This window comes from Trichosurus vulpecula, chromosome 9 (assembly GCF_011100635.1).
Source record: "Trichosurus vulpecula isolate mTriVul1 chromosome 9, mTriVul1.pri, whole genome shotgun sequence".
Lineage (NCBI taxonomy): Eukaryota > Metazoa > Chordata > Mammalia > Diprotodontia > Phalangeridae > Trichosurus > Trichosurus vulpecula.
In genome coordinates, this window is record NC_050581.1 from 172,744,856 (window position 1) to 172,766,979 (window position 22,124).

Genomic DNA, 22,124 nt, shown 5'->3' on the forward strand with positions numbered 1-22,124 from the left:
AATAATAATAATAATAATGATAATAGCTAACATTTACATAATGCTAGGCACTGTACTAAGTACTTTATAATCATTATCTCATATAATAATAATAGCTAACATTTACATAGCACCTACTATGTGCCAGACACCGTACTAAGCACTTTATAATCATTATCTCATACAATAATAATAATAATAGCTAACATTTACATAGCACCTACTATGTGCCAGACACCATAGTAAGCACTTTATAATCATTATCTCATATAATAATAATAATGATAATAGCTAACATTTACATAGTGCCTAGTATGTGCCAGACACTGTACTAAGCACTTTATAATCATTATCTCATATGATAATAATAATAATAGCTAACATTTACATAGCACCTACTATGTGCCAGGTACTGTGCTAATAAGTATTTTACAAGTATGATCCCATTTGATCCTCACAACAACCCTGGGGGGGGGGGGTGCTACTATTATCCCCAGTTTATAAATAGGGAAGCTGAGGCAGACAGGGGTTAAGTGACTCGCTGAGGGTCACACAATTAGTAAATGTCAGGAGTAGGATTTGAAGCTAGCTCTTTTGGATGCCACATCTCTGTTATTTCACCTCCATCTGCCTTGGTAGATTATTTCTAGAGAAAGGATGGAGCATTGGATGAAGAGCCAGCCTCAGAGTCAGGAGAACCAGAGTTCAAGTACAGCTTCTGACATATGTTGTCCTTCTGACCCTTGGCTGGGGATTTGGATTTTCAGGGCCCACAAGCAACTCTCTAGAACTATAAACTACAGAAATTGCAAATCTTCGGGAACAGAAGGAATTTCTTTACTGGGAAGGAATGCCAATGAAATAACGGATATAGACTCCCCCAAAAGGGCTGGTACAGAGAAAAAGAACTGGATTGGGAGTCAGCTTTGAAGAAGGCATTTAACCTCTCTCAGCCTCAGTTTCCTCATCTATACAATGGCCTCTAAGATCCCATCTAACTCCAGGTTCAATGATAACTTCCTGAAAGTTTTATCCTTTCTCTACCAATATATACTTGAAAATTCCAGTGGATCTGCCATCTCATCAATGTCAGTATTCCCTCCAATAATGCCATCTATACCTACTCATCCCTCTCCTGTGCTCCTGTAAATTCACCCAAGGGGCCTTCTTCATGTTCTCTTGATATTACAGTGCCTGGCACATAGTAGGTGTTATATAAACATGAGATATTATCATCATCCTCATGCCTCAAACAAAGCCTACGCACACTAACTGTGCACCTCCGGGTTGCCCTTTGGGTGACCCTCAATTTCAGTTCTTTGGAGACTTGTGTTCCATGACTCACAGTGAGGCAGAGCCAGAGGCCTATTAGTATTAAAGAGATGAACCTTGGTTTCATGGAGAAGCTGGAGGTAATCATGAAAATCTGGTCAGAGGAAAAGTATTTGTGAGTTTTTTTAATTAAAGAACTCAGGAAAAATTAATCTCCATTTTTTAATCCTCTCCCCACATTCCATAAAGAGGAAAAAAGTCAGATGAACTCAACTTGCTGATGGCTATCATCAGAAATTGTGGCTAGAATAAGAGATAAGGTGGTCCAGGGTCCAAGGAGCCTTGAATTTGGAGTCAGAAGAATCCACTGAGATCCCAGCTCTGCCTCTACTTACATGTATGACATTGGTCAAATTAACCCTTCTTTGGGCCTCAGTTTCTACATTTGTGAGACAAGGGAAATGAATTAGATTGCCTCTAAGTTTTCCTCAAGTCCTAATTCTATGATATTTGAAAGGTCACCTAAGTTCTCTGGGCCTCAGTTTCCTTAGCTGTTAAATTGAACTGGATGTCATCAGAGGTTGGCAGCCTTAGATCTATGATGATGGTGTGTGCTATGGTGATTGGGGACCATTTGCAGTCATGAGTCGCAATGCCTTCTCTCTTGCCACAAAGCCCTCAGAAGCTTGAGACTTGGGTCTCTCAGCTGGCACCACCACAAAACGGCCTTCCCTTCAAGCCTTCCTCTCTTCTGCTGAGCCCTCATGAACTTATATGACTTCTTTAATTCCCTTGGCTGCTGTAATGGTACAAGAAGCAGCCAAAGCTATGATTTATTGTTGGGGAACTAAGCTCTGTTAATCATCAGAAACCTCAAAAGGTGGGCTGTGGCCAGGCTGGAGGCAAAAAAGACAGAGGGAGTTGAGCTGATGAAAATAGTTCACGTTGAGGCGTGAATCGGTGACTGGCTCGACAGTGGTGGAATTTGTATTTTAAAAGAAGAGTTTGTTCTATCTACTAAATGACCCTCTGATTGTAAAACTACAGGTAAAGATAAAGCCTGGACTTTTTATTTTAATCTGTATAGGGAGCTCCTGATGAGGAGGGTTTTTCCCTTGGTTTTCTTTTCCTGCCTTGGGACCTCTATCCTTCCTTATCTTTTGTAACAGGTGGGTCTGACTTAGGAAGGTTCTCTGTTAGGTCTGATTGTGGAATGAAGGTCATTCAACCCTTAACAAAAGGATGTTTATTTAGCCATTGCATGGAACGATATTCAAAAGGGAAGGGCCCCCTGGCCTCAAAATCAGGTGAGTGGGTAAGGTGTGGTGACTTGAGCTGTCTTAGGACATCTGCCAAGTCAAAGTGCTCAGACTCTGCCATGGTCGACCTTTTCACACCGTTAGGTGACCAGGAAGCTACAAAGCTGAGTCAAGGGAGACACCGCTAGAGCTTAGCACCTTCTGGTCCAGTCAAGTCCCTGGGACAACTTTGTCAACTTCGAGGGGGGAAGCTAGCTTAATCCATGGAGTTGGAGGGGAAATCTTGGTAGGGGGCAACGGTAATGAAGTTTCTCCTCCACAGAGGAAGCTCACTGAGTGAACTGAAGGTGACTCAACTTGGGGAAGTCTATGATTTACCAGGTCTACTTTATAAAGCAACGACCTTGGGAGAATTAGCGTTCCTGATGTTTGGGTTAGTGGGCAGAGCAAAAATAGAACTACTAGAAAGCCTGGATGCCTCTGAATGAGAACTAATGCAGTGATCCAGGAGGAGTGAGGAGGGATCTAGGACGTGCAAAATTGGGGCTTCGAGGTTTTCACAAGGGAGCTTGTGCCCGTGACAGGCTGTGGTGTGTCTATCACATGACATAGTGTGGCCATCACACGACAACATTCTACTGCATTGTAGCATGTTCTTCATGGGTGTGGTGCTGTTACATAACATAATGTGTCCATCGATGCTGTGGTATGTCCGTTGCATGATAAAGCATGTCCATCCTATGAGAAAGTATGCTTGTTGAATGATGGCATGACCTGCTTTCACATGTCTGTCAATGATGTGCCATGTCCATTACATGGCATAGCATGTCTGTCACGTGTCAAAGCAAGTTGCCATATAGCGTGACCCATCAGATGATGTGGCATGACCTCAGATGGCATAGCATGTTGTGTCCCTTAACCTCCTGGCCTCAGTTTTCTCATCTGTAAAACAGGAATAAAAGCACCTGCCTCCCAGGGTTGTTGGGACAGTCAAATGAAAGTGTTTTTCTCCTATAAATGCTGACTCTTTAGTGGTTTCAGAACTCGATCTGTAATTTGCAATAGTCTCTTGTACCTTGAAACAATATTTAAAGGGGGCCTGGATTCAGAGTCAGACCATGTGAGGCTCAAACTTGGTTTGGCTGTTGCTTGCTTTGTAACCTTGCAGAGTCACCTTCCCTCTCTGGGCCTCAGTCTCCTCATGTCTGAAATGAGTGGGTTGGACCAGATGGCCTCTGAGAGCCTTTCCATCTCTAACACCATGAGTCTATAAGCTCGATGTCTTTATAGAAGGATTTAATATGCAGAAAATCTTTCCAGTTCAGACTAGTCCCTGTAGCTCCTTACAGATGCATGTTAAGTATACTTTAAGAGGAAATGTACTTATCTTGGCAAAACAGTGCCCTACCCTATTAATGTAAATATGATTTCCATAATGGACTTCATGGAGAGATCTTCCTGATTTAATTGAAAGAAACCTTCTCAGCTGCATTGCACAATCTTAGTCGCTGCCATAAATAATACACTCATTTTCTGCAAAAGTAACCTCTTTAGGGAATACTGATTCTGAAATATTCCCATCATCGTGGAGCCTTTTAATGGGTTTTGCAGCTGGGCGATTTGGTGTGTATTTCAGCAAGCCTTTGAACTCAGCCTTGTAATTCTGCCCCAATTCCTATAAAACATTCACTGTTTTGAACATGGTAATTTGGATATACATTAATGTACATATGTAGCATTGTCATCGGAGAGCTGGGAGAGACTACAGGATGTACTCAAGATTCAGAGTAATTGGCTGTAAGTCAGGGATCCTCAACCTTTTTCAAGAATAATGTTTTTAAATACATAAGATTACAAAGGACCCCAATTACAGTGGGAAACAGTTCTTTAAAAGCTATCTATCTGTCAATCAAAGTTTAATATCAATTAAATTATCAAGTTAGGATGCCCTGGCATAGGGGAAGACATTCTGAGTCATGGACTAATTTATTAAGAAGTTCGGTGATTACTCACATAAAGTTACCCAAACCTAGAGGATCTTCTTGGATACTTCTTAAATGAATACACATGGATAATTTGTGCTTGGCAAGTTTCTTTCTTTCTTTTTTTAATGTAAATGGATCTTTCCAAAGTACTTCGGGGTATGTTGAAAGCAGTTAGTCGTCTCTTAAATATTTGATGTTTCTTGATAATCTTGTTTGCACAAAGTATTCGTTCTGCCCGGAAAGAACCCTGGGGTTTTGTAGGCTTAATACAGAGAATGGGGTGCTATGGAATATTGAGATGCTTGTTCTTATGTGTTAAAATCTCCAATGTATAGAGCTGGAAGTTGTAAAGGGAATCTCCTCCCTAGAAGGTAATACCAGTGAAATCACAGGTGTAGACTCCCAAAAAGGGGTGGTACAGAGAAAGAGAACTGTTTGGACTTAGAGGATTTTGCTTCGAATCCTGAAACTGCCTATTTGATCTAGAACAAGCTGTGTAAGCTTTATTCACCTCAGTTTCCTCACTTGTAAAATGGCTTCTGCAAAATAGCTGCGGTGTTTAAGCTTCAGGTGTTTGCCCAGTGATGTTGAGGGCCAACCTTGACACCAGAGCGTTTCACCATCAGATTGACCAAAGGGTGATAATTTTTTTTGGCCAGATTAACTCTCAAAAAACCATTTATTAAGTTATAGAAGAGTTGTGATCCATGTCAGGGGAAGCAAGTACTCATAGCAATCCAATTAGAAATCCCTCAAGTCTCTAAAAATATAAGACAGTTATTATTGCTGGTGGATGTAGAACTGCTGCTTTTGGTATGATTCAGAGTAACAATGAGAGATTTACTCCAGGCAAGCCTTCAGCAAGCTGGGAGGGGTACCGCTAGAGGAGTATGGGTAACCAACTGCTCATGCTTTCCCTCCTGTGGGTGTTATGTGAGCTCTACAGTGTGTACACTAACCCACTCAGAAGGAAGCCAACTGTGTGGGCTGGAAAGGGAGAAATGAGAATTTTGATGTGTTGTTTAGACATTCTTTGTGACCCCCTTTGGGTTTTTCCTGTCAGATGCTAGAGGTGTTTGCCATTTCCTTCTCCAGCTCATTTTACATATGAGGAAACTGAGGCAAATGGGTTAAGTGTACTATGATTAAATTTGCTGTCCACTTCAGAGTTGGGAACCTGCTTATCATAAGGGCAAGTCTTCAGAATGCAGGTTCATTGTGAATAGATGGTTTCATTCTTAGTCCCTGTATCTTCAGTGCCTGGCACATAGTAGGTGCTTAATAAATAGATGTTGATTGGGCAATCATACATACATTCAGTGTCAGCTGACACTGTATATCTTATATACAAAGCAAGCTGAGACTTTAGTCTATAGTCTTGTCTATAGGAGGATATGTGGGAGAGTTCTAGAATATCACCGGTTTATTTTTTTTAAAGGCACAGTTAGACTGAATCTGTCTCCTACCATGATAAATGGTGAATTTGTCAAGTTTAAAGTAATGATACTTGGCCGTTATTGTTTGAAAGAGCAAGTTCCCTTTCAGAAAATGTTACATAGGTCTAGAAAAAGCACTTGACTGGGAGACAGACTCCTGACTTCTAGTCCTGGCTTCCCTCCTGCGGATCTGTGTGATCTTAGATAAGACGCTTCACCTCAGGGACCTCGTCTATAAAATAAAGGCCTTGGACTAGAGGATCTGTCTGCAAGGTGCCTTCCAGGCCAAAAGTTCTGTGAAATCCAACGGAATGGTTATATCAAGTGTAGTATTAAATTGTAGGGATACAGATGCAAGCATGACCAAGTCTCTGTGATCAAGGATCGAATAGGGGGAGACCACACATACAGGGGAGCGATGACCACTTAGAGATGTTCTGATCTGGGAAGATGCAGGGACGGTGAGTGGAACCATAGAGGAGTTGATTGCTGATATCACATGTGGCTTCCCCACTTAGCCTGTGAACTCCTGGACAACAAGGACTGTCTTTTGCCTTTCTTTGTATCTCCAACTCTTAGCATAGTGCCTGGCATATAGGTGCTTAATAAATGCTTGTTGATGAGCTGACAATACTGATTTCATATTGATTTGATTACCGTTCTAGAGCTAGAAAGTGGGGGTGTGGTTGGGGCATGAGACCTTAAGGTTGCTGGTAAGAAGATGGAGGAAGGTGGGGTTAGAGAGCGTGGTTGGGACCAAAGTAGGTCATGTAATGGCCCTTTGATCTGCTTGTATCAGTTAATGGCTCCATTTGAAGAAGCTCAGATTTATCAAGGACATTTTTTTGACTGAGACTTCAGAACTTGAACTCATTTATTTCTTAATCTGTCAGGTTTTTTTCCAGCTAGATCAACCCTAGCCTAGGACCAGCACTACATGTGTTTACAGAAACACTCCTGTCCCTTCAGAAGGGTCTAATTTCAAATAAATGTACTTTACTGTTATAGCAAGCTTATTAAAGACACTGTGTGTGTGTGTGTGTGTGTGTGTGTGTGTGTGTGTGTGTGTGTGACAGAAGGGTTTCTGAGTGGTCAATAGAACCACGCCACTGAGCATGACACATTGTAAGAAATCTGAGGTCAAACATGTAGTAAGTGGCAGAACCAGGACTGGAATCCAGACCCTCTGGTCTCAAAGTCATGTTCCTTCCACCATGTCACTGGATACAGCCAATTATCAGCAATAAAGCAATGTCCATCTTGACACAGCTATGCTGGCCTAGAAAAGGGAAAAGAAAAGTGGGCAGCAAGGTGCTCATGGTCTAAGTGATAGAAAAGCAGTGTGGTATAGGGTAGAGGGCTGACCTAGGAGCCAGGAAGCCCTAGGTTCAAATCCTGCCTCTGACACGTTCAGCTGTGTGACCCTCACTTCACTCCTTACTGCTCTAGGCAGCGCCATAGGACTCCAAATTGCAGAGAAGGTGCCAACGGGTAGGCTCATCATCTGCAGACTCCCTATTACGGTGAAATCACTGGTCTAACACCTATCCCTAGCTGTGTTACAGCCAGCCAACCGGATTCACACCTGGGGCAACCAACTGGCACCTCTCTTATCAAATTTTTGTAATGTGCCATCAATTAAATGGATAGATAGATAGATAGATAGATAAACAGACAAATGATGGACATGGATAAATAAAGACAGACACAGACAGACACATGATAGATCAAGAGATGTTAGATAGACAGAAAATAAAGATAGAAAAGAGACAAATGATAAATGTTTGAGAGAAATAGACAGATAGATAATAGATATAGACAGACAAATGCTAGCTAGCTAGGTATGTGTGTGTGGAGACAGAGATGGAGATGGAGACAGACACAGGCAGAGAAAGAGACAGAGAGACAGAGACAGACAGATAAACAAATGGTTGATCGAGAGATAAAGATAGAAAGATAGAGCATTTATTAAGCACTTATCATGTGCCCAGCACTGTGCTAAGGGCTGGAGACAGAAAAACAAGAGAACAGATGTGCCTACCCTCAAGGAGCTTCCCTTCTCATAGGGGAAACCAAAAGGAGAGCTGATACATGGGGTGGGGGGAACAGGTAGCCAGCTAGTGTGAAGGCAGAGTATACTGGAGAGTGGCCCAGGAGCGCAGAGGACTGAGCTTCCTCAAGATAAGGGTGACTCAGGGAGAACAGGTGCTTGTAACAGCCCAAATCTATGTCCATAGCTAGAAAAGCATTTGAGAGCCTAGGCCCCACTTGCTGAAAACATATCAGTAAAAAAGGTCCATTTTTCTCCTAAGCATGGAAGAACCAAATGCAGAATCCAAAGGGGCTCAAGCATAGCCTCAAGGAGGGTAATAGGACTATGGCTGGTGAAGGGACTTGGGGGTACAGGGCAGATTAGCCTGGCTTGCAGCTATCCTACCCAAGTTCTTTTGTCTGAACCCGGGCCTTGGGCAGATTGGGGGCTCTCCACAGCAGAGATGCAAAGGTCAGGAGGCTCTTTATCAAAGGTCAGACTTACACAGTGTGGGAAGGACTCAAAGGACCCAAGATCTTGCTCTGACCTTTCTGATTACACCACAGGCAGAAATCGACTTATCAGAATGTGATGCTGTTGAGCTGTGGGTGCAATGCTTCAGAAAGTTTTTCCAAGACCATCCTCAGAAAGTTACTCTGTCAAAGACGGGAAACATTAAAACTCTAACAAGTGACAACTCCGTGAGTGAAACACTCAATATATTATTTACTGGCCCCAGTTTAGAGATGAGGAAATTGAAAGTCAGAGAGGTTAAGTATTGTGCCCATGGTCACACAGCTAGTCAGTCTTAGAGGTGAGTTTGAAACCCAAGTCTCTCCTGACTCCATGTCCATCATGCTTTCTGTTGTATCTCACTGCCTTGTGGAGCTTAAGCTGAGAATTATAGTTGAAGAAAAGAAAAAAAATTAAATGCCACCTATTGGGTCAAGACAGGATTTAAGTGATAGACCTCCACTGAGGGAGAGCTTCTCATTGAGACCAAAAGCCCTGTTGATTTACGTACAGCTTTGGGACTAAGAGTTGCTTATCAAAAGATTTCTGCTTTGTTGTCCTCCATCTTTTAATAAAAATGTCTTCTGGAATATTGTAAAAGAAATGTGCCTTTGAAATTGGGTTCCTGGTCTGAGAACCCATGAGTCTTATCTATGAAGTTCAAACATGGTTTCTTTGATAAATAGCCTCTTACTTGAACAAACAATGCGCTTGGGATTTTGTGTTGAAACAAAATGATAATCACTCACTTGGTAATTGTTCTTCCTCTTTGCCTCTAGTTGGTAAAATAGACACAGAATGGGAGCTCCAAGCTGCTTAACCTTGTTCTTTTAGCATATTGGAAGAAATCATCAGAAATAGATAGGGAGAGGATGCTGGCATGTCCCTGTAACAATGATGTTGCTAGCAGCTAGAATGTCTTCTTATCAGTCATTCACATGTGAGTGTAAATTATTTTCATCAACCAGTTGTAGAATCTTGGATCCACAGTAAGGAGGGGCTTCAGGGGCCATCTAATCCATCACATTCAATTTACTTTTGAGACCCAGGAAAGTGAGTTGTCCAACTGGTAAGAGACAGAGCCATCAGTTAAACCCACGTCTTCTTATTTCAGAGCCAGTATAATTTCTGCTATTCTGTAATGTCTCCACATTCCTTCCTTCTAGCTGGGCTTTAGTACTGAGGGAGAAAGTAGGTGTTTTATAAATAAACGCTTATTATTACATCATATCACTTTATATTACATAGTAGTAATTATTAGTTATTGGTTGAATGCCTTTTACTACCTGGGGTGGGTAGGAAAGGAAAGGTATCAGGGAAGACTCCTCGAGGAAAGCGTTCCTTGAGCTGGGCAGTAAAATGCCTGCCTGAGACATTATGTATTTATTAGACTGGGTCAGATCATTGTGACTTTGCCTAAGGTGGAGGTTTCAGGCTTTGTAGAGAAGTCCTTATCAATCCTGGTAGCAGCATCTAAGTGAGAACTGCTTTCTGACCTGCAGATACTCCAAACTTAGTCACACACATTGTCACTTCGTTCCGCTGCTGGAGTTTGCAAAGTGAGATGTCTTTCTAGGAACCCTCTCCATGTTGCACAAAAATACCCGTCTCCCATTACTGGGCTTGGAACAAACTGTAAAGTCACCTCCGCGAATATGAAGTAGCTGAAATGGTAGAGTCTGGGGTGTCGAGATCACCGAAGGATATTTAGAATTACTGTGTGAGAGAGTTATGTACAAATCAATAAGCCTTTCATTCACCCGTAATGAAAGGGGAGCATGGCAGCTTATATATCAGCTGCATGTCTGGCTTCCCATTCAGTGTGAGCCCAATCAATACTTGACTGGATGGATCTGGCCTCTTATTTTTCTTATACAAGGTCCAACCCATTGTAGTGAGGAAAAGATTCATGATCTCCAAGTACCCACAATGACTTATCCACGAGAGCCGACTCAGCCAACACCTCTGCGTGACAGGCATTCGTGCCTTGGTTGTAAGAGCCAAATGTTCTTTACTCTGGCAGTTGAAATGCTGCAAGAATCAATACTATCTCACCTGACTTGCCCAGATCAGCAGGTCCTGAAGTTCAGAATTCTCATCCCACTGAACTTTTCAGTTGATTGCCTTGAGCAAATCATTCCTAGAGACTGAACCCCACTGATTAGTAGCAGATCATGTGATTGGGCACATTTTGTTAGATCTGAGTTTCAAGAGAGAACTTGTTACTAGGAGTCAGTGTGGTGGAGAGAGTACAGAATTGGGAGTAAGAGAATTTCTGTTCACACCCTGGTTCTAGCCTCAAAGGGCCCTTCTATCTCTAAATCTATGACCCCAAAATATGACTAAAATGAAATATTTAACAAATAGATTTGACTTACTTGACACAATAGCTGTTTGGAAAAAAAAAAGAAGTGGTACCAATAGAATTTTTATAAAATGAATTCTACTTTCAGTACAAAATAGAAACCTCCCATGTCCTTAAAGGAACCTGAAGGATCCTTTTGTAATGCAAATGCTACAATCAGCCCCTAATTTGTGTTTCATAATTTCAGGTTTTTCTGTGTCTGGTTTTCTTTAAATGGGGCATACTGCTATTGTATTTCTTTAGCTACTAAAGGGGATAAAGAAAAGTAAATTTTTGACTTCCAGCTTTACAATGAACATTTAGTTCATTATCTTCTATAGAAAACATTGACGTGATCCCATAAAAGCCACTTTTGCTCCGAGTGCATGCTGAGAAAGCACCATCGGAACATATCTTTGCAAAGAACTGAATTTTTATGAGCCAGTAAAAAATTTTGCCATTGAAATCTATCATAATTCAATTGTAATGCAAGCAGCAGAGTATTAAACTGGTCCCACACCCCCTTTACATAAAAGCGGGTAGTCTTGTATCACCTAGACTGAATATGCCATGTTTTCAGAACAAGACCAGGAAATCTGTCGATGGGACCAGTAAGATAGGAGCTTTTGGCTGGAAGTTTACTTCTTTTTTTTTTTAAATTTAGCCCCTAGAAACAAGGCAACACAGAGCTGACAGGCTATGACTGGTCAGAATTTGATGATGAATAATACAGTGAATAGACTCTTAATCTGGCCATGAGTTGGCACATTGTGCCAGGAAGGCTTCCAGCTGCCATGGATGCTCCATCTGTAGAGATGTCTATGGACAACTTCCAGCTGGTGTAATTTGGTACACGTGTAAGATTCTGAAAGGTTTTAATATGGAAGGTTTGAGGAAAGCAAAAGCTAGTATAGTTCTAGAGAGAGATCCCAGATTTAGAGCTGCATGGGGACAATTTGAAAGGCAGTAGAAAGGGCACAGGATTTGGAATTAGATGAAGCTCCAGAAGGGAAAAGTCCCAGCTCTGCAATTTATTGCCAGTGTGACCTAGGGCACGGGGCCTAGAGCAAGTCCCTTGTCCTTGACTGACTTCAGTCACCTCCTTGGTAAAGTGAGGGAGCTCCAAGGTCCCTTTCAACTCTAAATCTCTGAGCCTATGGGGCTATCTAGTTCACCTATCATTTTGCAAGTGAGGAAACTGAAGCCCAGAGGCCAAATATCTTGCCCAACTTTACAGAGCTAGGAGGTATCAGGGGGATGATTTGAATCCATGTTCTCTAAAGGCCAAAGCCAGCAATCTTTCTGTCTGAGTACCCTGCCTCCTTTCCCTTGTCAGATTCATCATGCTCATTGTGTGTGTGTGTGTGTGTGTGTGTGTGCGCACCCACGCGCACGTGTGCGTGCTTGCGTGCCTGTTGCCTTACTTAATCAGGTATATGATAATCCAAGGAGATCTATTGATTCTTATATCCTTAAGCAACCTCCACAGTTCCCCTGCCAGCCTTGTCATTAGGGAGAGAAGAGAGACAGGTTTGCTCCAGGCCACTGTTCTTTCCTGAGAGTTAAGGCACTTGGAGAGTCGAGCTTGGAGAGACATAAGCTGTCTGGGATCTTGAGCAAGAGTGCTCTGCCCAGACATTAATGGAAAGACAAACTAATGAGGACACACCTAAATGCAGAGGGCTGAGGCTTCACTCAGGAACATCTATTTGTTATCTTGAGTTTTCACCTGCAAACTTGAGTCCCATTGCCCTGAGGGGGAGCTGTGGCATCACAGAATCTTCAAGGTGTTAGGGACCAAGATGATTATTGAATTCAATCCATACCTGAAAAAGAATCCTCTCTACAACATACCTAATAGTAGTCTTCTAGCCTTGGCTTAAAAGACTTCAATGGGTGGGGAGGGCAGCGGGGGGGGGGGGGGGGGGAGTGGCTGGGGCGGTGGGGATGGTAGAAAGTTGGAGTCAGGGAAGGCAGGAATCCACTGCATACTAAATAGCCCAGTACTAGAATGGGCATCTAGGTGTCTCAGCCAGTAGAGGACCAGGCCTGGAATCAGGAAGACTCATCTTCATGAGTCCAGACCTGGCCTCAGAACTTACTAGCTGTGTGACCCGGGGCAAGTCACTTGATGCTGTTTGCCTCAGTTTCCTTATCTGGAAAATGAGCTGAAAAAGGAAATGGCAAACAACTCCAGTATCTTTGCCAAGAAAACCCCAAATGGGGTCACAGAGAGTCAGACATGACTGAAAATGACTCAACAACAGCAACAAAACTGGACTGCGCCAGGCCTGGGTTTGAATCCTGCCTCAGACACTTCCTAGGTGTACGACCTGAGGCAATTCACTTTCTTTCCATCTCTGAACTTCAGTCTCCTCCTCCATCAAATGAGGATAGTGATAACACCTGATTAGGAAGCTTATTGTGAGGACCAAATAACAAGGCAAATAAAGCACTTTGCAAACCTTGAATTGGTAAATGAATGAATGAATGAATGAATGAATGTAAAAGGATTTAATTTCTCACCATGTACAAGCACTGTCCTTAGTGCTGGGAATAGAAATACAAAAGTGAAGACCCCAAGGATCTTCAATCCTATTACACGTAAATGTCAGCCTGTCCTCAATATTATTTTTGGTCCTTACCTGTGATTTCATCAATGTAGAGAATTCCTGGTGTGAACTCTCCCTTCACCAATGCAGAATAGTCAACTTGTCTGCAACTTATGGTCTAAGAGGTTCCTTTGACTTGTCCACTTGTCCATTAGCCCATGGCTAATGTGTATCTCCAAGCTAGGCCTTCCTGACTCCAAGGCTGGCTCTGTACCATGCTGGTTTTCTATTTCATCTCCATCTTCTTCATTTTAGTCTTCATCCTTCCCATTATAACCACCATTACTACTTCCATAATTCTGTCATTTACATCTCTGTCACATGACCTCTCTAGATTTTAGTTTCTTCAAAGTAATTCTATAAAATGAAGGGACTGAACTAGGTGACCTCTAAGAGTCCTTCCAGTTCTACCAGTCTATAAAGTATTACAATAATCTATCCCTTGCCCTCCCCACCCTATAATGCTTTGTATTTTTATGGACACCAGACTCCATGCTTCCCTCCCTGGTTGGCCCCAGACCATGGTTCAAATTCAATCCACTCTAGACATCTTAGGACATCTTACCATCCGCCTTGCCCACTGTGCTGTTGTGCTCATCTTCTAAATTCCCTCTCCCTCTACCCTTTTCACCCCCTCTGCTTTTCACCTCTTGCTCTGAAAACAGAGATCAAACCAATTCTCCTCTTGCTTCTGGAAAGGACATGACAGTCAGCCGCCCTATAGCTCCATCCCTGTGACTCCCCAGACCAGAGCACTCCTTCTTGACTACTAATCCTCTAGATGTGTTTCTTCCCCCAGTTAAAATGTCAGCTTCTTGAGGGCAGGCACTAGGGTCTCACTTCTGTCTTTGTATATAAGTACCTGATACAATGCCTGAGACATGGTAGACACTTAATAAAGGTTTTTATTCATTCATTTGACTAATAAGAATTAGGGCAGAAAGTTCCTTAGGAATAAACTAGTCTAGCCCCTTTCATTTTGCAGATGGGGCAACTGAGGCCCAGCCAAGTTAAATGATTTGCCCAACATCACACAGGCAGAAAGTGGCAGAGCTGGGAGCTGGGAGCAGATCCTCTTGACTCCCAATGCAATCTTCTTTCCCTAATGCCCATCCTGGAAATCCAGGTGGCCTTGCTGACTTTCTGTCCAACATGCACTATACAGTAGGCTGCTCAATTCTACAGTATTTTACCTCGCAGTTGAAATTTCAATGGATGCTGAGCTGTACAAATATATCACATTCAAAGGATGATGTGAAGGGACTCTGAAGCCTGTGGGGCCAGTTTAGAGAAAGAAAGGAGAGCTACCATTGATGCTTGTGCCAAAAATGCCTGACAAGATAGATGTTTTTAATAATAGGCTCATGAGTACATCGGCTCCTTGATAACAGTGTTAGGAAATCCTTTCCGTTTGCAGACCTTCATCCTGAGTTTCTGATGAGCCCCACATAAGTTAAAACAGCCCTGAGCTGTCACATCCTTCCAGTGTTTGGATAGGAAGCCCTTTATATCTGAAGTGTTTATACATCAGCTGTAAAATGAAACACTTAGTTGAAACATTTGTTATGTAGCTGGCCTTTTCAGTGTCCAAGGTACTGACTCATTGTATTTAATTTTCCCAGATTATCTCTGGGTGCTGTGACTCTTGCCCAGACATTGGAATTGCTCTAACAGGACATCGAGAGAATTGAATCAATGCCTTGACCTGCCTCTCCACTTCTCTAGCTTCAGCCAGCCCCTCTCAGGTTTTCTGTGGGGTTTTCATCCTCTCCTTGAAGAAGGATCAGGACATCATCATCTTCATAGTCAAACAGTCCAGCCATAAGCATTTATTAAGAGCCAGCTGTGTGCTCAGAACTGGCCGAGGTGCTGAACACCCAAAGACAAAAGTGAAACATTTTCTGCCTTCTCTGAACTTATATTCTCAGTTTACGTAGCACTTCAAAGTGCTTTACAAATAGCGTCTTATTTGTTCTTCATAACAACCCTGTGAGTCGGTGGTGGTCTCCAACAAGCCGATTACCTCCTCTCTCTCGTGACAAGGCTGCCCAGAGAAGAATGCATGAGATCTCAAGGCTATAAGTATTGATAGATCTCTTTGGATTGCCAAAGAATTGACAAAGTGAGCCTCTCCCCACCCCACCAATACCCAAACACACACAGAGACACAAGATCCAGAGCTTTAAAGTCCAAAGCTTGCTTCTGACATTTACTGTCTGACCTCAGACAAGACACTTTATTTCCCTGTGGGGGGACATCTTCATCTTTAAGAGGAGAGAGTTAGACTAGCTGGTCCCATAGACTCATAGATTTAGTGATGAAAGGGACCTCAGATGTCACTGAGTTCAACCCCCTCATTTTACAGAGAAGATGACTGAGATGAGGAGAGGGGACGTGACTTGCCCAACGCCACCAAGGCAGAAAATAGCAGAGATGGGATCTGAACCCAGACCCTCAGACTGCAAGTCCTCTGCCCTTTCCACTCTGAGGTAGACACTATTATTATCCCCACTTTACAGATGAGGAAACTGAGACCAGGAGAGGGGAAGTGACTTGTTGAATATCACACATTGAGTAAGCCCGCGACTCTGGCCAGATATCCCTGACTCCAAATCCAGCATTCTTATCCTGCATGCCAACTGACAAACCAACACCACCTAGTAAATAGCTTTAAAATAGCAACTGGGTCTGCAATTTCGCTGGCATAGGGAACTTCCAGGTGAGGAAACTAGGTTGGCAACTTGTCTGCAACCTCCAGTCTCCGAGAGCTGGTGAGAGCACTGAAAGGTCTGGTGGTTTGCCCAGGGTCACTCAGCCAGTGTTTGTCTGACATGGGACGGTTCTGGTTTTCCTGGTTCCAAGGCCAGCTTTGTAGCCATTAAACCACAGCTGCTGACTTTGTAAGTGGTAGAGGGGTATATAAAGTAAGCCACTATTATTGGCTTTCTCCTCCTCCTCCTTTTCTGTGGAGCTCAGATAAAAACAATCCTGGGAAGAGCTACTTTCCTGTGAAGGTCAAATGGGAAAATATCTGTAAAGCACTTAGCAGAGTGCCTGGTACATAGTAGGTGTTATGTTATAATAATAACTATTATCACTACCTCCCAAGGTTGTTGTGAAGATCAAATGAATTAATATTTGTAGAGCACTTAGCAGAGTGCCTGGCACATAGTAGGTACTATGTGCTTGGTGCCTAGTAGGTGCTATGTAAATGTTAGCTATAATAATAATTATTATCACTGCCTCCCGAGGTTGTTGTGAAGATCAAACAAATATTTGTAAAGCACTTAGCAGAAAACCTGGCACATAGTAGGTGCTATGTAAATGTTAGCTATAATAATAATTATCACTACCTCCCAAGGTTGTTGTGAAAATCAAACAAATTAATATTTGTAAAGCACTTAGCAGAGTGCCTGGCACATAGTAGGTGCTATGTGCCTGGTGCCTAGTAGGTGCTATGTAAATGTTAGCTTTAATAATTATTATTATTACTACCTCCCAAAGTTGTTGTGAAGATCAAATGAGACAATATTTGTAAAATTTTCTGAAAACCTTAAAGTACTATATAAATGCTATTGTCATCATCATCCTCTTTCTCAATGGAGTTCAGATAGAAATGATCCTGGGAAGAATTGTTTTCCTACTACTATTTTTAAAATTTTATTCTTCTGTGAACTTTTATACCAGTGGATGAAACAACAATTTTTTATGACCCTGGGCAAGTCACTTCACCTCTGTTTGCTTCAGTTTCCTCATTTGTAAAATGGGGATAATGATAGCATCTCCCTCCAGGGCTGTTGTGAGGATCAAATGAGATCATTGTAATGTATTTAGCACAGGGCCTGGCACATAGTAGGCATTATGTAAATGTTAGCTATTATCATCATTATTGTTATTATTTGAATAAATGTATTAGAATAATTTTTTTTTTTGTTTCAGTCATGCCCGACTCTTTGTGACCCCATTTGGAGTTTTTTTTGACAAAGTTTCTGGAGTGTTTTGCCATTTCCTTCTCCATCTCATTTTCTGGATGAAGAAACTGAGGCAAACAGAGTTAAGTGACTTGCCCAGGGTCACATAGCTCATGTCTAAGGCCAGATTTGAACTCATGAAGATGAGTCTTCCTGGCTCCAGATCTGCACTACCTAGCTTCCTGAAACCTTCTTTGGGACAACCCCAGGAGCAAACAGTATGACAGGGATGATATGTATCTCATTCTATTCCCACATGGTTTTGAATTCTTCTTCAAGGTCACTACATTTTGAAAGCTTTTCATCCCCTAAAGCTTAGACATTAATTTTTTATTCAATTTCCCGAAGATTCTTGGGATCTGAATTTAGGAGACTTGACTTTCATGACAAAAACACCATTCTCTATAGGCTACATGTAGTTAGTTGCATTTTTAGCAGGAATTTTTAAAAGAGGATGTTTCTGCTTTCAGATCAGTGGGCCTTTTTATAGTGTTTCTCTTCAAGAAATAATTCCCTTCCGGCTTGAATCTCAAAACATCCCTCCACACAGGCAACAGGATCTGAACTTAATACTACCCAAAAACCAAGGCCATCTTTAGAAACAAAGCTTCAGTGAACCTCTAGCATTCAGAAGGCAAGCGGTGCTTCCCTTGTTCAATGTTACCTTTGTACAATATTTCTAGTTCTCAGCTTTTTAGCCGCCTCAAATAGAAATCCTCTGACCGGAGCAAAATTATGCCTGGGACCTGTCACTGGTTAGCTTTACAGAAGATTACCAGAAAAGCCAGATGTAATTTTAAGCCCAATCACTAAAACAAGTGGAATTTTTTTTTTAGAAAGGTACTCTTAGGAAAACAAGCCTGAGCTAAAATGAGCCAGCTGATGGGAATTGATGTGACTGCTGCATTATCCTTAGATCTTTTCCTTTCGGAGTGGTTGAGATGTTATGAGCTGTTACAGCTGAGGCCCTGTTGCACTCAGATATGAAAGGTGAAATGATGTAATTAGGCAGAGCTCATTAAATCAGCTAAATGGTCCTGGAGTATGAACCAGAGAATTATAATTTACTAAAATATTTGGGGCCATTAGTATGCAGCGAGAATAATAAGAAAATAAGCAATGAATAGAAAAGATAAGTTCACTGCAGGGGAAAAAAAGTTAATCACCATGAATCTCTGTCAGCAAGGACTTTTTAATGGTATGTTCTGGGGAGGTTTTCTTAGCACATAAAATTCTGCAAAAAGTCGCACGTATTTACCCAGAAGATAAGCTCATTCGTATTCACCTAAAAGGATATGTGCCTTGTGGGTTTGCAGAGATCAGAGATGATTGATTCTTTTTCAAGGAGAACCAGCAGGTGGGTGCACTTTCAAATGACACCCTTGTGATCTGACTGCCCTGGTAACCAGGAGTGGAGACTCTCCAAACGATGCTAAGAGGCCTCTCTCACTCGATGGGAAGAACCTGCTATTAAAAAAAAGGTGGAACAGCTGATAAATTCTTATCTTCTTTCAGAAGGTGGAGGAAGCAACAAAGGGCAATGGAATGGGGGGAGCTGACCAATGATAAGGAAAAAACTGGGGGGGGGAATCTGATCCAACCTCCTCATTTTACAGATGAGGAAACTGAGGCCCAGATAGGTAAGGTGCACACAAGTAGTAATTAAGTGGCAGAGCCAAGATTCAAACCTAGACCTTCTGGGAAGGGCAGCATGGCTTTGGAGGGAAAGGACCTGGGTTCAAATGTTGCCTCTGTTGGCTACTACCTGTGTGACCTTGCGTAAATTATTTTCTCTCTTTGGTCCCTGGTTTTTTCATCTGTAAAACGAAAAGAATTGGACTACACGACCTCTGAGGTTCCTTCCAGCTCTGGAAGAATGACCTCATGATTGTCAATACAGGATTTTTCCACTTTAATCTAGATAAGAGGTCCCTAGCCTAGAACAGATTTCAGGGAGTCCATGAATTTGAACAGAAAAAAAGTACATCTGTACTTTCAGTCATCTTTAGGATACTTTTTAATACTATAGATTTTGTTTTGGATCTTTAATCCAGTGACACTGGCTGTTCCACAAAAAAGACTTATACCCTGCTCCCTCCTGCCCCCATCTCTCAACTCAGGGCATTCTCTGTGGCTGTCCCTCACACCCAGCAAGCTCTCCCTCCTCCACTCTGAGCCCTGACCTCCCTGGCTTCCTCAAGGCTCAACTGAAATCCCACCTTATACCTGGAAAGCCTTTTCCACCCCCCCACCCCTTCATTCTAGTGCCTTCCAGATATTAATTATCTCCAATTTATTATTATCCAGTTATTAAATATTATCTAGATATTAATTATCTACTATTAGTGACCTCCCGAATGAAGCTTATTTGACATATTTGCTTGCATGATGTCTTCTCCATTAGACTATCAGCTCCTCGAGGGCAGGGTCTTCTGCTTCTTCTTGTATCTCCAGCACTTAGCATGGTGCCTGGTACATTGTAAATGCTTAATAAATGTTTGTCTATTGATTGTTTTATTGATTTTAAAATATTATTCAGAGAAAAACTTAGAATAATGGCTTCACCAGTCAAAAAAGGTCAAGAATCCCTGATTTTAAGCTATTCTTGCTACTTGAGAATCACAGACCTAGAGCTGGAAAAGACCTTGGAAATCATCTAAGCTAACTCCTCTCATTTTCAGATTTAGAAATTGAAGCCACTTGTTCAAGGTTCTACAAATAATAGAGTCATAATTTTAATCTAATCTCAGTCTTCCAACTCCAAACCTAATACTTCCCTCCTTCTCCCTTCCCCCTCCACCTCTCCACCATACACCATACTGCCTCTCAAGTTCAGATTCAGGAGGGTAGCATGCTTTATCACTGGCCCTCTGGCTTCATGGTTGGTCATCATATTGGTCAGACTTCTTAAGTCTTTCTTTGTTTTTACAATGTTTCTGTTATATACAAATTGATGTCCTGATTCTCCTTACTTCACTATGCATCAGTTCATATACATTTTCCCAGGTTTCTCTGACACTGTCCTTTTCATCATTTCTTGGAATGAGAGTATTCCCTTACATTCATATACCATAATATGGTCGGCTATTTTCCAATGGATGAGCACCCTCTTGCATTTCCAGGTTTTTGATACCACAAAAAACAACTATGAATATTTTTATGCGTATGAGTCCTTTTCTTCTTTCTTTGATCTCTTTGGAGTATAGGCCTAGTAGCAATGTTGCTGGATCAAAGGATATGTACAGTTTAGTCATTCGGCGGGGGGGCAGGGTTCCAAATTGATTTCTAGAATGGTTGGACTAATACATAGTTTTACTAACTGTATGCTAATGTGCCTGCTTATATCTTTTCATCATTTGTCAAACTGGAGAATAGCTCTTATTCTTAGATATTTGAATCAGTTCCTTATCTAGGGTATCCTAAAGTCTTAAGCTATTAAAGTTTTTTTGTAAACTTTTTGTTCATTTTTAAAAACTTAAATACAAAATGAGAAAAGAAAAAAAGGAATATTGCATATACACAGCAGAACATGAAAGGATTCAATATAAAACAAATTTCCATTTCAAGAAAACCAATATAATAAATATTAGGCATTGTTTTCCAAGCTACCCAGCTTTTCTTTGCTTCTTTGTAGGTTTTCTTTTTGTTCTAAGCTGTGCACTTTTTACTTTTTTTCCTCCTTCACTGCCCTTCCTCCTCCCCAAAGAAGGCTACAATTAAACACAGATATAGATAGATAGATAGAGAGAGATGATAGATGATAGATAGATAGATAGACAGACAGACAGATGGATAGATAGATGGATGGATAGATAGATATAAGCATACACTTACATACACATATACACTCATACCCATATATGTAAGACCACTATGCACATTTCCACCTGTGATCTCTTTCTCTGAAGATGAACAACATCTTCCTTCATAAATCCAAGTCTTTCCATGTTTTTCAAAATCAACCAGCTCATCATTCCCTACACTGCAGCAATATTCCAACACAATCACATCCTATCTGAGAGATTATCTATGAAAGCTTTTTCGCAATTTTCTGTATTCCTTCTATTTTAGGCTGCATTGGCTTTATTTATGCAAGAAAATTTTAATTTAAAATAATCAAAATGATCCATTTTACACTTCAACAATGCCCTCACCTTATAATCCAGTTTAAGGTCTGATGCTGCTGAATCTCCTACCTTTACATCTTTTTTCCCCAGTTTCTCTGAAGTTCCTGATCCTTTGTTTTTCCAAATGATCTTTGCTAGTTTTTTTCCTAACTCAGTAAGATATTTTTTAGTAATTTAATTGGGATGGCATTGAACAAATAGATTAGTTAGGTTAAATTGTCATTTTTAAGTTAGCTATTAAAGTTTTAAACCATTAAAACTGAAGAGCAAAGTCTTAGGGATTATAGCTTTCATAGCTCAAAACTGCCATGAGCCTTTTAGGACATCCTGTAAATCTTGCAAATGGTACCTTCATCAGAGAAAATTGTAGCAAAAGCTTTCCCCTCAGTTACCTGCTTCAAATTGGTCTTTAAAAAACAATTGTTGTGATGTACCTAGAGAAGATCAAAGAAGTAGAAGCACAGTAGCCCTAGGGAGACAATGTGACTTAGAGTCAGGAAGCAACTGAGTTCAAGTCCCATTTCTGACACCAATTGTATGACCCTGGGCAAATCACATGATCATTCTTTGCTTCAGTTTCTTTATTCATAAAAT